Source organism: Musca domestica, unplaced genomic scaffold (genome assembly GCF_030504385.1).
Source record: "Musca domestica strain aabys unplaced genomic scaffold, Musca_domestica.polishedcontigs.V.1.1 31, whole genome shotgun sequence".
Taxonomy (NCBI): domain Eukaryota; kingdom Metazoa; phylum Arthropoda; class Insecta; order Diptera; family Muscidae; genus Musca; species Musca domestica.
The window spans coordinates 1,233,379-1,247,923 of record NW_026712309.1 but is presented as its reverse complement, the minus strand read 5'-3'; the positions used below and the strand labels follow the sequence as shown (position 1 = coordinate 1,247,923).

General features: G+C 37.4%; 1 long non-coding RNA gene across 1 annotated transcript in view; it reads right to left on the bottom strand.

Moving 5' to 3' along the window:
• The window catches only part of LOC101900233 (uncharacterized), a 329,862-nt gene that overhangs the window by 284,637 nt on the left and 30,680 nt on the right, over positions 1-14,545 (bottom strand). The gene's annotated exons all lie outside the window — the stretch shown is intronic.

Below are 14,545 nucleotides of genomic sequence, written 5' to 3'. Positions count from 1 at the left end.
TTAAGTGACTCAAAGGCATTTAAAGTTAGGTAACAATGTCTACGCCACATTGTTATTTTTTATTTAATGTTTAATAATAATAATAATAATAACAAATACGGTTAACAAATAAACGTTTATATTGGGAATGTATGTGAAGTAGTTCATGCCAAATTTTAACTTTTTCGAAATCGAATGAAACATAAATATGGGAGTTATAGCTATAACTGAACAGATTCTCAACAGAAATTTGAAAAAATTCACTCCATTTGGACTTATATTTAAAACTTGGGGCACAATTAACATGAAATCGGATAAAGTTATAAATATCCAAATCTGAATCGATATTCACCAAAATTTTCAGAAATATTTCTGGACTAAACTTGGCCTGACTGACTAATATGAACCCTCCGGCTATGTGCGTTCATCTATATTTATATATAAAAGGGTAGTGAGATAATTGACTGACCAAAAATCAACGCCCAAACGAAATGTCTGAAGCTTGAATCTTGAAATATTGCACTAGGGCCCTGAAAAAAAACTAGGTAAATAGTATTAGTCATGTACAGGGTGAGATGAAAAAACGACAACCAAATTCAGACTGCTGTCATTTCTAAGCCACTCGCCCGACAGCTGGTAAAATTATTCCAGTGACAGCTCATTATATTCCTTACAAGCGTACAAAAGCATTTTGGTGAGAATTTTCCAAAAACAAAGTTATTTGTGATGGAATTCAAGCGTGATAGTGTGTTTTTTTATATTTTGCTGGAAAACCACAAGTGGCTATCGTTAGAGTACTGCAGCTTTAAATGTGAATACATATTTTGTGTCTCGTACCATCGCTCATTACCGTGATACTGGTAGCGTAGGCCGGCGTCAAGGAAGTTAATGGAAAAAAAAACAGCAACATCAGAAGAAATGGTTCGAAAAGTAAAGAAGCGACTTGATCGAACCCCGAAAAATGATTTGTGAGCTGAACATATCGCAATATTCCATTCGGCAAATATTGAAAAATGAGCTCAAGGTAAAGCCATTGCAATTCGAAAAAGTGCAAGAACTTACACCGTAACAGAAAGAAAATAGACTCAAAAGAGCTAAAGATTTGCTTCGCTTGGTCGAAAGTGGTGAACTGGCGAATTTGATTTTCTCCGATGAGAAAAAATTCTTTGTCTAGTAGTTTGTAAACAAACAAAATGATCGTCTTTGCTTGCCAAAGAGGTCATGAAATTGTGCATCTTTGGTTGGCCACCAGAACTCAAGCGCCGGCCATGGTGATTGTGCGGGCCGCCATAACAGCTGACGGTCCCTCTCCGCTCGTATTAATCGACCGTGGCATCAGAATAAATGCCGAATATTATCGCGAAAATATTCTGGAGGGTGTATGAAAGCCTTGGGCACGCAAATATTTTGGCTGCAGACCTTAGATATAGCAACAGGACTCAGCACGCGCCACCCAAGAATGGTTACAAAATAAGGTTCTCGCTTCATTTCCAGCGCACAATGGCCACCAAAATCTTCGGAAACCAATCCGTTGGACTATTGTGTCTGGAATATTTTAAAAAGCAAGTTTGGCACTAAAAAAATACCAAATTCGCCGGGAATGGGCCGAAATACCTCAGTGCAACATTAGGGGCAGCGTGTGACTATTTCATTGGCCATTTAAAGGCCATAATTCGTGCCAAAGATGATCAATTCGAAAAAATCTAAACTTAAAACTAAACCTAAAATCTCATTTCTTTATTCAATAAAATTAAAAACAAAATGTAAAACTTATGGCATTTGACTATGTTGCAGTTTTTTTTATCTCACCCTGTATATTATTAAATGTTTTAACGATTAATGGTCCATCCGCTTGGTCAATTTTTTCATACTCTTTCTAAAATTTCGGGCGATATCTCATGCATAAATTATACAAGATTGTTTTCCAATGCATAAATTGAAGCCGGCTATTCCGCGTAGGCATGAGCTGTAAGATAACCCCAAAAAAGGTCCAAAACTTATGTCAATTTTTACGCGTGTTGTGTGGCATCTGGAACCGTCTTGTTTAAACTACATGTCATGCAAGTCAAGCTCATATTAGACAGTGGAAAGAATTTGAAAATCTCACGGTATCGCTTTCCATTCATAGTTACATTACGATTCGCAGCATCTTTGAAGAAGTAGAGTCTAATGATGACACCAGCCCATAAACTGCAAAAAACTGAGACATTTTCTGGTTGCATCGATAACTTTTGCAATGCTTCAGCATGATACTCACTCCAAAATCGACAATTTAGCTTACTTATGTACCTATTTAGCCAAAATTGAGCTGGCCATAAAATGGAAAGCTTTACAAATCTGATGAGTCCCAGTTTTTTTTTTTTTTTTTTTTTTTTTTGGAAGAATTTTTCTTCAAATAGCTGTCCTATCTTTTCGGCATTATGACTGGTGCGGCCCCAAATTCAAACCAGATCACCTGTAATTTGATATTTCGGGTCAATTTGGGTAAATTAACTCCTCTCACCGAATAGATAATATAAGTATGGCCACCATATAAAATCACCTCCAAATTTTAGGGATTTGGCCATAAGTCAAGTTTTACGTTGTTCCATCCGATCAAATTAAACGTTATTTCTACTTGTTTTATTTCTAATAGTGATCGACAGATACTACTTATGCACACAATACTACTTAAGCACCACCATAGTATGGAGGGTATATTAAGTTTGTCATTCCATTTGTAACACCTCCAAATACACATTTTAGACCCCACAGAGTATATATATTTTTCATCAGCTTAAAATTCTATGTCGATTTAGCGATGTCCGTCCGTCTGTTCGTCTGTGGAAATCACTCTAGCTTCCGAACGAATTGAAGTAGATTGATAAAATTTTCCTAAAATCTATTTTATGTCTGCAGGACTTGAGGTATTTAAAATAGGCCATGTAGGTTCACGTTTTGGTATAGCCACCATATAACTGTACCTCCCGATATGCTGTACTTTGATGATTTTAGCGATATTTTGCACCGGAATAGTTTCAAATTTGGTATTTAAAGTTCGTAATGGATACTGCAGCCTAAGGCAGAAAATTGTCTGTGCAGGTCCACCTCTTCGTAAAGCCCTCATATAACGGTACCTCCCGATATTCAGTATTTGATTTTAACGACATTATAACCAATGTTTTTTAAGTTTCGCATTTGAATATTGTAATGGCTTTTATTGGTTATTCCTAAAAAAGTGTCTCATTTTCCTTATTTTTTTCTTTTATTTAAATTTTCTAAAGAAATTTAATTACTCAAATAAGCGTCTCAAGGCAAACTTAAATTGATGAAGTTCAAACATTCTACAAATATTTCACTGCGTCAAAGAATCCAAATTAGTTCACATTGCTGGCCACGAAAACGCGTATGCCTCGAAGTCATTTCAAAATGGCTCATTACATCAATGTTATTACTGTCATGTCCGCATTTTCCCGCAAAATATCAATTTGCAATAAATGAAAAGTCATAAAAATAATCGTCGTTTTTCCAAAATTTGCCAACCACAATTGCCAATGGAAAAAAGTGTAAATAAATAAAACAAGAATTGCCAAATAAATTTCCATTCAAAAACTTCTAAAGAGGTTAATCTTGAGGGCACTGAGGATGTTCATTAAAAATTCATTGAACAGTACTTGGCCAAATGGGATTTCATTTCCATTGATATCGATGACAAGCCCCGCTGCTGCTGCTTCTCCTTCTTCATGCCAATCATGGGAAAAACAGAAACAAAACAAGAAATTCATAAAATATTTCAGTCAGAGAGCAATTTCTAAACAATTTCACTCAACAAATAAATTATGAATGCTGCCCCCCTGAGGCATGGGGTGCTGGCAAAAAATGGCAAAGCTCTGTTTGCCACAGATATGAATTGAACTATTGTGCGGTGTTATCCCTTTTCTGCACTGGGTTTTTCTTCTTCGTCTCAAGTCTCAAAAGAAATAAATATCCCAACAAAATGAATAAAAGAAAGCAAAGTTAAAAGAACAATAAATACACAACAAATGCGATAGTAAATGACACACTCAGGGGGATAGTGGCAGCACATGGTTGTCTCTCCTCTCTGTCGCACCACCTCTGCTACTGTTTTCATTTGTAAAAAGATTTTGGAATAACACAGATAACCTTGTGCCAACTCCAGTCAAGTATTGGGGAGAAAAACATATTGCAACACTTATACAGCCCCCCCTCCATCTCCCCCTCACATAAATAATAGCACAGCGAACATCTTTTCCATTTCTCTCAGCACTTGCTACTTTAGAATTTTTAAGCTAGTCATACTTTGGATACTTTTGAGAGTCCCGAACAATTTCCGAGGCAATCAATCTTGTTAACATAATCATGGCGCCGCCACAAAGTCTTGAACTTCAAGACTTCAGCAGTGTGAACATTCCTTTTGGATTGGCCACTTAAGCAGAACACACGGTCATGGCTGCAGGAATTCTTTCCTCTTTTTTGGGAGATATTGTATTCAGAATATCGAACGAAGACAAAAAGCAAAGCTGAGGTTAGCCACGCAGCCAATAACTAAGTAAAGATGTCTGTCAATTCTTTAAGTTGTTCAAGTGTTTCAACATTACCTGTCCCAATCCCCCCCAAAAAAACTACGAACTTGGTCAGTGAGGTGTCAAAAAGGCATGGAACTTGCTTACCTCTCTTTATCAGCTACAAAAGTTAACACAGCTCAACAGACAGACACTCGGAAAACAAGCTTCTCTCTTTCTCTCTTTAATTCCTAGGAGGAAGGAAGGACGGAAGGAAGCAACTCAAGTCAAGCCTCCAAGCCTACACTCAGGAAAAACACAAGGTATTAAATGAGGCTTTAGGGAATTTTGCGCATAACTTGACGCCTTAATGCAGCAGATACACGCAGCAGCAACAACAGCCCCCAATCTCCGTTTGCCCATAAACAGCGACGTGAGCCACATTCGAAATGTGTTCTCATCGTTCGAAGGTACAGAGGTGGCTTGTTTGGCGTAATGGTTGTAAAATATGTCTGGCTTGTTGGCTGCTGTTGGTTGTTCTTGGTGTTGTTGTTGTCTACATCAAAGTGCGAAAGCCGCACACCGTCGTTGGAATCTTTATAGAATTGAGGATATCCATATGAATGTAGTCGGTACCTCGGTTTGGGTAAAAGGTATTGGTGGCTCTTTTTGCACATTTTTCGTTTTCGATTCTTTTTTTTTTGTCTTTGCTTTTTCGTCAATGGCAGTGGAATATCGTCGATAGTATCTGCAGCACACGCACGTAACGTAGCACCAAAATAAATGAATTGTGAATCATAACTCATCAGGAGTATGGATTACGTAAAGAAGTGCCGGTTTAACGGCTGGTTTGCTGGCAATGTTTGATATGTACGGTGGTAAGTGGGGAGGTCCGGAAAGTTGGTTGGGAAGGCGAAAATTATCCAAATTATTCAGAGTTAAAATTAAATGGCGCCCAAATTGGGTTATCCTGTTACATTTTTTTAAGAGGAAGTCCTTCATTTCAAGAAAATTAGATGTCTCGAAAAATTTAAAGACTTTAGCTGAGATACGCCTTTTCCATTAGAACTTCTAGATTATATTGGATCAGGATTTCGATCTATTGTCTATCAAAGATACAAAGTTTTAAAATAAAGTTGGTGAAAGAATTGCGCTAATTTGAATGCCCTGTTAGTAAAGAAGATATAGCATTATCTGAACCGATTCTCAAAAGACTTGAAATGATTGCTTTTAGGCTGAATTCGGTTTTATATACCGAAATATATTTTATTTGGACGAATATTCCTCAAATAACGCACTACAAAATTTAAATCGGACGAAGACATCAAGCTATATCCAAATCTGATTCGATTATCTCCAATTTCAATGGGGATCGTCCTTAGGCCAGACAAAAGTTTGGCCCAAAATTTTATCGCAATCGGACAAAATATGCGATCTGATTACAAAAACACAGGAACAGACGGGTGGCCATGCATAAATCGACTCAGTATGCGATTCTATGATGATAATATTTTGCCTCCTTCTGCATGCTACAATCAAATGTACAAAGACATAGTACCCTATACCACAAGGTGTTACTTAGAGTATAAACAACTTGAGAGTATTACAAAAGTCTATGTCAAATTACAATATTTTACCTTGAAAACTGTAATCTCCCTCTCTCTCTTACGGACTTCGTTAAAGGGCATGAAAAGGAAGCCTATAAAAACTATTTTGTATTTAGTGTGGTTCAGTGGAATCAAAATAATCTAGTTTATGGGCAAGCTTTCAAAACGAATTTCCCGTAAAACTACGATTTATTAGAAGACTTTTTCTTCTTGCTGATCCCTAGCTCAAGAAAATGCATTTGGGATCCCAAAATGTAGTGAGAAAAATCATATAATGCTGAACAAAGGGTGTTCTCATGGATGACTGGTGTGTAATTTCGACACTTTGGTATTTTTAAGTGCCAACCTTGCTTTCCAAAATACTCCAGACACAATAGTCCAGCGGATTGGTATCCGGAGATTTTGGTGGCCGTTGGGCGCTGGAAATGAAGCGAGGAACCTCATTTTGTAACCATTCTGGGGTGGCGCGTGCTGAGTGCGATGATGCTGAGTTCTGTTGTCCAAGATCTGCGGCCAAAATGTCTGCGTGACCAAGGCGTTAATACACCCTCCAAAATATTTTCGCGATAATATTCTGCATGTTTTCTCATCGCAGAGAACCAAATTCAACAGTTCACCACTTTTGGCCAAGCGAAGCAACTCTTTAGCTCTTTTGAGTCTATTTTCCTTCAGATGCGGTGTAAGTTCTTGCACTTTTTGGAATTTTAATGGCTTTATGCCGAGCTCATTATTCAATATTTGCCGAATGGAATATTGGTAGATGTTCAGCTCACGAGCCATTTTTCGGCCACTGCGACACTGGTTTCGATCAAGTTGCTTCTTTACTTTTCGAACAACTTCTGCTGATGTTGCTGTTTTCCGTCCGTCCACTTCCTTGACGTCGGGCTTCGCTACCAGTATCACGGTAAAGAGCGATGGTACGAGAAACAAAAAATATATTCACATTTAAATGCTGGAGTGCTATAACGATAGCCACATGTGGTTTTCCAGCCAAATATAAAGAAATCACACTATCACGCTTGAATTCCATCACAAATAACTTCTGTTCTCTGAAAAATCTCACCAAAATGCTTTTGTACGCTTGTAAACAATATAAAGAGCTGTCACTGGAATAAATTTAACAGCTGTCGGACGAGTGGCTTAGAAATGACAGCAGTCTGAAGTTGGTTGCAAATAGACGTAGAAAAGACAACAAAGTCTATATCTTCTTGCTTTAATTCGCTCTTATGTGCTATAATCCATCCATAAAATATGGTTTACGGATCAGAATCCGTTATTTATAAGAAGTTTTAGCACAGTGTGAGAATTGAAGGAGATGTATGGAAAATGGTTTCCAACTGCCAAATTTTAACTCCCATTTGGCCCAATCTAACCACGTCTTTAGGCTTTCTCCATTGGTCATGAAAACTGGCTTGTGGTTCATATCAGGTCCTCATGTCTAACTGGTTTACTCGACCACAAATTTAGAATAAAAACCAGAATCCATCCATTATCCATTCGTCCTGATATCACACCTTTGGTAAAGGACGAATAAACATATTGGAGCTGTATGCCAGTCCGAACTGATCCTGATTTCTAAGGAGTGAATATTACGTCTATGGGGGGCTTAAATATCAAGTCGGATGAAATATATACATATGGGAATTATTGCTATGTTTCAAACGATTTCCGTATTGGGTTAGGTCAAATAAATGATTTGTGGACCATTTCATCTCAATCGGATTGTAACTGCAATATGTACTTTGCTTAGGGAGTTATAAATACAGACCAATGTCATCAAAATACCGAATAAAGGAAGATACTGTTATGTGTGGTCTATACGAAGAGGTGAACCTGCATTGACAATTTTCTGTCCTAGGATGTAGTACTCATTACGAATTTCAAATACGAAATTTGAAACAATTCCGGTGAATAATGTTTGCTAAAATCAACAAAATATCAAATATAGGGAGGTATCATTATATGGGGGCTATGTGAAGACGAGGATCTGCATGCACAATCTATAGGTGATATGCTGTAGTATCCATCACGACCTTCAAGTATAAAATTTTAAAAAATCTAGCGAAAAATGTCGCTATAGGGAGGTAACGTTATATGGAGGCTATACCAAAACGTGGTCCTATATATACAATGTTCCGCCACACGAACTAGGACCCATTCTGGCCCACAAATACCATTTTTAAGACAAATCAGTGAAAAAATGTGGTAAAAACTATCAAAATACCGAATATCGGAAGGCACCGTTATATGGGGGCTATACCAAATCGTGGACCCATACATGCAATGTTTCGCCACCGGAGCTGGAACCCATTATGACCAACAAATACCAATTTTTAGACAAATCCGTAAAAAAAATGTGGTAAATAATAATCAAAATACCGAATATCGGGAGGTTCCTTTATATGGGGGCTATATCTCATTTTCAATACCAACCATCCTAGACATAATACACATAATTCTGCTAAATTTTGACGCTCTACGTCAAATAATGTGGGCAGACAAACATCGTTAAATCGTCTTAGAATTTTATGCTGATTATGAATATATATATATGGGGGGGTTTACGACGAATATTTAGGGATGTTACAAACGGAATGACAAAGTAAATATACCCTCCTCTCCAAGGTGGAGGGTATAAAAATTAGGTAATATGCAATAATACCGTCTATCTCCTTACGGTACCTTTCCAAAAACGGGTTGACATTTTTAATAATCATAACCCTCATAAGATTCTCAGATTCTCTTCAAACCATGCTTACTCAAATATTTATTTCTTCCACCCTAGCCAAAACCCATTACGAACTACAAATACAGACAAATCCTGTCAATCAGCTTGCATATAATATAAACTTTTCTTTTTAGATTAAATAATGCGGACTCTATCGTGATTCCAACAGACAGACTGCTCGTCGCTCTTTGTTTAAAATTTTACTATCAAATCCAACTTCAATAAATATTTTAAATTTATATCTGTTTAAATAAATTTCTATTTCTACTTAAATATAAGCTAAATTTGATCTGATATACTTTCTTTTATAAAATTTTAAAAATTAACATTCTCAGGAAATCGCCTTCTAATCTGGAATATATATTTTTTTGGGGTCTCCAACAAATATTGCGAGGTGTTGTATGGAATAGGGTATAAAAAAACAATGGTATAATCTTCAATGAAATTCTTTTAAGGCTTTATTTAGTAACTCCTGAAACTTTTTATATCCATATTTCATTTAACCAAATCAATCATATTTCCCTCATAGTAACTATAATCGAAAATCCCCCTGATAAGCAATTCCCACACACCTTTCGATTTAACTCTTTTTGTTTTCTTCCACAAAAAAAAGAGCTTAAGGATATGGGATGTAATGGAAAAAAATACGAACAAAGTGAATAATATTTATGACTGTCATAAATACCAGCCAACAGGAACTGTCAAATTTAACGAAATACTGACTCCCATGGCTCACTACGAAATGGGCACCAGGTGAGACAATGTCACATTTATGGTTATCAATGAAAAAAAGAGAAATAAAAATGGGAACAAAAAAAAAAGAAAATGCGAACAAAAGAGAATTCAGGCGACAATGCAAAATATTTCTCCCTTTCTCCCACCCAAAAATCTTTTTACAAATTTACACAGATATGTGTGTGTGGGTAAATAAACGCAAAAACTCACATTCACAATCTCGCCCATCAACAAATGCCTGCCAGACGCATAGTAAACAAAAACAACAACAACATCAATAATAGGCAAATACAAAAAATAACAACCATAGCTGGCGTTAAATCAATCATGACAAACTTTATTCAATTATTAACTCAATTTCGCATTTTTGCTGCCGTTGTTGTTTTGTTGATGTTGCTCTCATTGCTGTGTTTTGCTCGTATTTTATGGCAAAAAACACAAAACAAAGCTGATATTGAACTTATTGAGAAGTTCAACAAGTTGGAGGATGGCGTCGTAGTTAATTAGTTGAAATCACAAAACTCTCAGGCAAACAAAACACAAACACACACATACAAAAATATTCACATACAAACACACTCTTATCGAATTGTTGGGGGTCTATGCCACAAAATAGGGGGTGTTGCCGGTTGTGCCGTCGTCATAGCTTTTGAAGCAGCTGTTGTTCAGTCGGGGTTTTTTATGGGGCCTTTAAATAAACTGCGTAATTTTTTTCTCTGTGCCACTAAACAACAACAAGAACAACAATAGAACAACGTCGTGAATGGCACATAAAGGAGAACATAAACACAAAACAAATCTCTCCAGAAAAGAAAAAAAAAAACAAACAAAGTTGAGCTGTTTAACATTTAACACTGCCAGTCATCAATAACGCCAGTTGTTACAGCTGTCGCTGCTGTTGAGCTTGTCATCGTTGTTTTTTTTTTTTGTTTTGAAATTCTTCGAGCACCCCTTAATGGTGTAGAAGATTGGAGACAATATCGAGAGAAATAGGGGATTTTCCAATTTCTGAATGAGACAGGAATTGGGAGGATAGCCCATGTTTGAGGCGATCGAAGTAAAAGTTGAAGACATTAAAGATTCTGAGCATGAAATTTTTATAACTCATAGAACCCCAAATACATTGAAAATATTTATAACGTTTGTCATTCCATTTGTAACTCCTCGAAATATGAGTATCAGACCCTATAAAATATACAGGGTGAGATGAAAAAACTGCAACCAACTTCAGACTGCCGTCAATTCTAAGCCACTCGTCCGACAGCTGTTAAAATTTTTCCAGTGACAGCTCATTATATTGTTTACAAGCGTACAAAAGCATTTTGGTGAGAATTTTCCAGAAAAAAATAATTCGTGATGGAATTCAAGCGTGATAGTGTGATTTCTTTATATTTGGCTGGAAAACCACAAGTGGCTATCGTTAGAGCACTCCAGCATTTAAATGTGAAATGGTAGCGTAGGCCGACTTCAAGGAAGTGGACGGAAGCTAACAGCAACATCAGCAGAAATGGTTCGAAAAGTAAAGAAGCGACTTGAACGAAACCTGCGTCGCAGTGACCGAAAAATGGCTCGTGAGCTGGACATATCGCAATATTCCATTTGGCAAACATTGAAAAATGAGCTCGGGGTAAAGCAATTGAAATTCCAAAAAGTGCAAGAACTTACACCGCAACACAAAAAAATAGATTCAAAAGAACTAAATAGTTGATTCGCTTGGTCGAAAGTGGTGAAGTGCCAAATTTTGTTTACTCCGATGAGAAAACATTCGTTGTCCAGCAGTTTGTAAACAAACAAAATGATTGTGTTTACTTGCCAAAGAGGTCAGCTAAATATGTGCACCATCGGGGGGCCACCAGAACTCAAGCCCAGGTCATGGTGATGGTGTAAGCCGCCACAACAGCCGATTGTCGCTCTCCGCTCGTATTAATCGACCGTGGCATCAGAATAAATTATCGCGAAAAAGCATGTAAACATTTTGGCCGCAGACCTTGGACATTCCAACAGGACTCAGCACCACTGCACTCAGCACGTGCCACCCAAGAATGATAAGAAAACGAGGTTCTTCACTTCATTTCCAGCGCACAATGGCAACCAAAATCTCCGGCTACCAATCCGTTGGACTATTGTGTCTGGAGTATTTTGGAAAGCAAGGAATGGGCCGAACTACGGCAGAGCAACATTCGGGCAGCGTGTGACGGTTTCATTGGCCGTTTGAAGGCCATAATTCGTGCCAAAGGTGACCAATTCGAACAAATCTAAACTTTTCAAAATACCGAATATCGGGGGGGGGGGGGGGGGGGGGGGTACCGATATATAGGGGATATAAGATGTCATAGAAACTATATAGAGAACTCCCTGTCGGAGGGTAAAGTGTTCACAAAGAACCCCTTGTGTAGAATTTCAGACAATTCCGTTGAAATACTTGGTTAAAATCATCAAAATACCGAATATCGGGGGGTACTGTTATATGTGGACTATATGATATCGTGGACCTATATAGATTATTCTCTTTTAATGAATAAAGTTGTGCGGATTTTCTCGTTGTGCGGATTTTCAGACCATTCCATTGGAAAATGTGGCTTAAATCATTAAAATACCGAATATCGGGGCATACTGTTGTATGGGGTTTATAAGATATTTTGGACCTATATGGATCATTCCCTTTCAGGGGGTAAAGTGCTCACAAGGAACCCCTTGTCCAGAATTTTAGACAATTCCGTTGAAAAATGTGGCTAAAATCATTAAAATACCGAATATCGGTGGTGGGGGGGTACCGTTATATGGGGGATATACGATATCAAGGACCTATATAGAGAACTCCCTGTCGGAGGGTAAAGTGTTCACAAAGAACCCCTTGTGTAGAATTTCAGACCATTCCATTGGAAATGTGGCTAGAATCATCAAAATACAGAATATCGGGGGTAACGTTACATGGGAGCTATACGATATCGTGGACCTATATAGATAATTCTCAGCCAAGGGATAAAGTGCTCACAAAGAACTCCTTGTGTATAATTTCAGACAATTACATTGAAAAATATGGCTAAAATCATCAAAATACAGAATATCGGGGGTAACGTTATATGGGAGCTATACGATATCGTGGACCTGTATAGACAATTCTCTTTCAGGGGGTAAAGTGCCCACAAAGAACTCCTCGTGTGGATTTTCAGACTATTCTATTAGAAAATGTGGCTGAAATTATTAAAATACAGAATATCGAGGGGTACCGTTATATGGGGGCTATACGATATCGTGGACCTATATACATAATTCTCAGCCAGGGGATAAAGTACTCACAAGGAACTCCTTGTGTGGATTTTTATACAATTCCATTAGAAAATGTGGCGAACACCATCAACATACCGAATATCGGGGTGTACAGTTATATGGGGGCTATACGATATCGTGGACCTATATAGATAATTCTCTGCCAAGAGATAAAGTGCTCACAAAGAACTCGTTGTGTGGATTTTCATACAATTCCATTGAAAAATGTGGCTAAAATCATCAAAATACCGGATATTGGGGGTACCATTATATGGGGGCTATACGATATTGTGGACCTATATAGATAATTCTCTGCCGAGGTATAAAGTACCCACAAGGAACTCCTTGTGTGGATTTTCAGACAATTCCGTTGAAAAATGTGGCTAAAATCATCAAAATACCGATTATCGGGGGTACCGTTATATGGGGGCTATACGATATCGTGGACCGATATAGCCCATCTTCGAACTTGACCTGCCGCAGACAAAAGAGAGATCTGGGCAATATTTAAGCTTTCTATCTTAATTCATTTAGCCTGTAGCGTGATTACAACAGACGGACGGACAGGGATAAATCGTCTTAGAATTTTACGCTAATCAAGAATGTATATATGTTGTTGGGTCTATTATGATTATTTCGATGAGTTACAAACGGAATGACGAACTTAATATACCCTCCATAATATGTATGGTGGAGGGTATACAATTATTAGTTATGTGAGTTATAAACGGAAAAACGAATCTAATATAACTTCCATATTATGTATGGTGAAGGGTATAAAAGGCCTAACACAAGCTGTTGGAGCGAATCTTAAATTTAAAGGTGGACTTTTCGCTGGTGAAGTACCGGATACTTGGTGTAATTCCCATTCCCATCTTCGTTATGTCGATAGCCAAGCAATATCACCAGTGTGAACAACTACTTGAGTTGCCAGCTGGTCATTTATCTCTAAGAGCCACAAGAACATCCCCGTCATTAACAGTTTGTCTCAAGTCACTATGACTAAGTTCATAACTCTGGTAAATGGTATTTCGTGAGCTACTTCATTCACATACCTGCTATACTTGCTATAGCCCGATGGAATTATTATTGCAAGTGCAGTGAACGCGCCATTTTGTCAGAACTGGCAAAATTATACTATTTTGGTATTGTATATTGAACTTTTGAATAATTTGCAAAAAATACCATCTTTAAGTGACGGTCGAATAGTCATCCAGTCCTGCTACTGACTCAAACGACAACACAACTTATATTCTGATTTTATTTTATTAAATGACCTCTTCATATAAATGTACATAACCTCCGAATTTCCAATAATAAATATTATACAACCGACAGTGCGACACTAACAAGATATATAATATTTGCGATTTTTAATGTTAACATTTCATTAATATTTTTTTGAACTTTACTTTTTTGTGGTTCTCGTCATCATCATCAGCAGCAGCAACATCTTCATCAGAACCAACAACCAACTGTGAACCGAATTTGAATTTTAACGCTCATACGTTGACGTAATTTTACCAAAAATAACATTCATTCAGTCATTGCTCCAGTCAGTCGTTCCGTCATTCATTCATTCATTCATTTAGCATAAAGCAACCGCGCAGGCAAACAATGCCACAATCCAAATGAAATGAAAGCAAATTACCACCAACCAACCAAACACAAACTATGGGAAAAAATATTCAGTTGAGGGTTTTTTTTTCCGAAAAAGAAAAAAT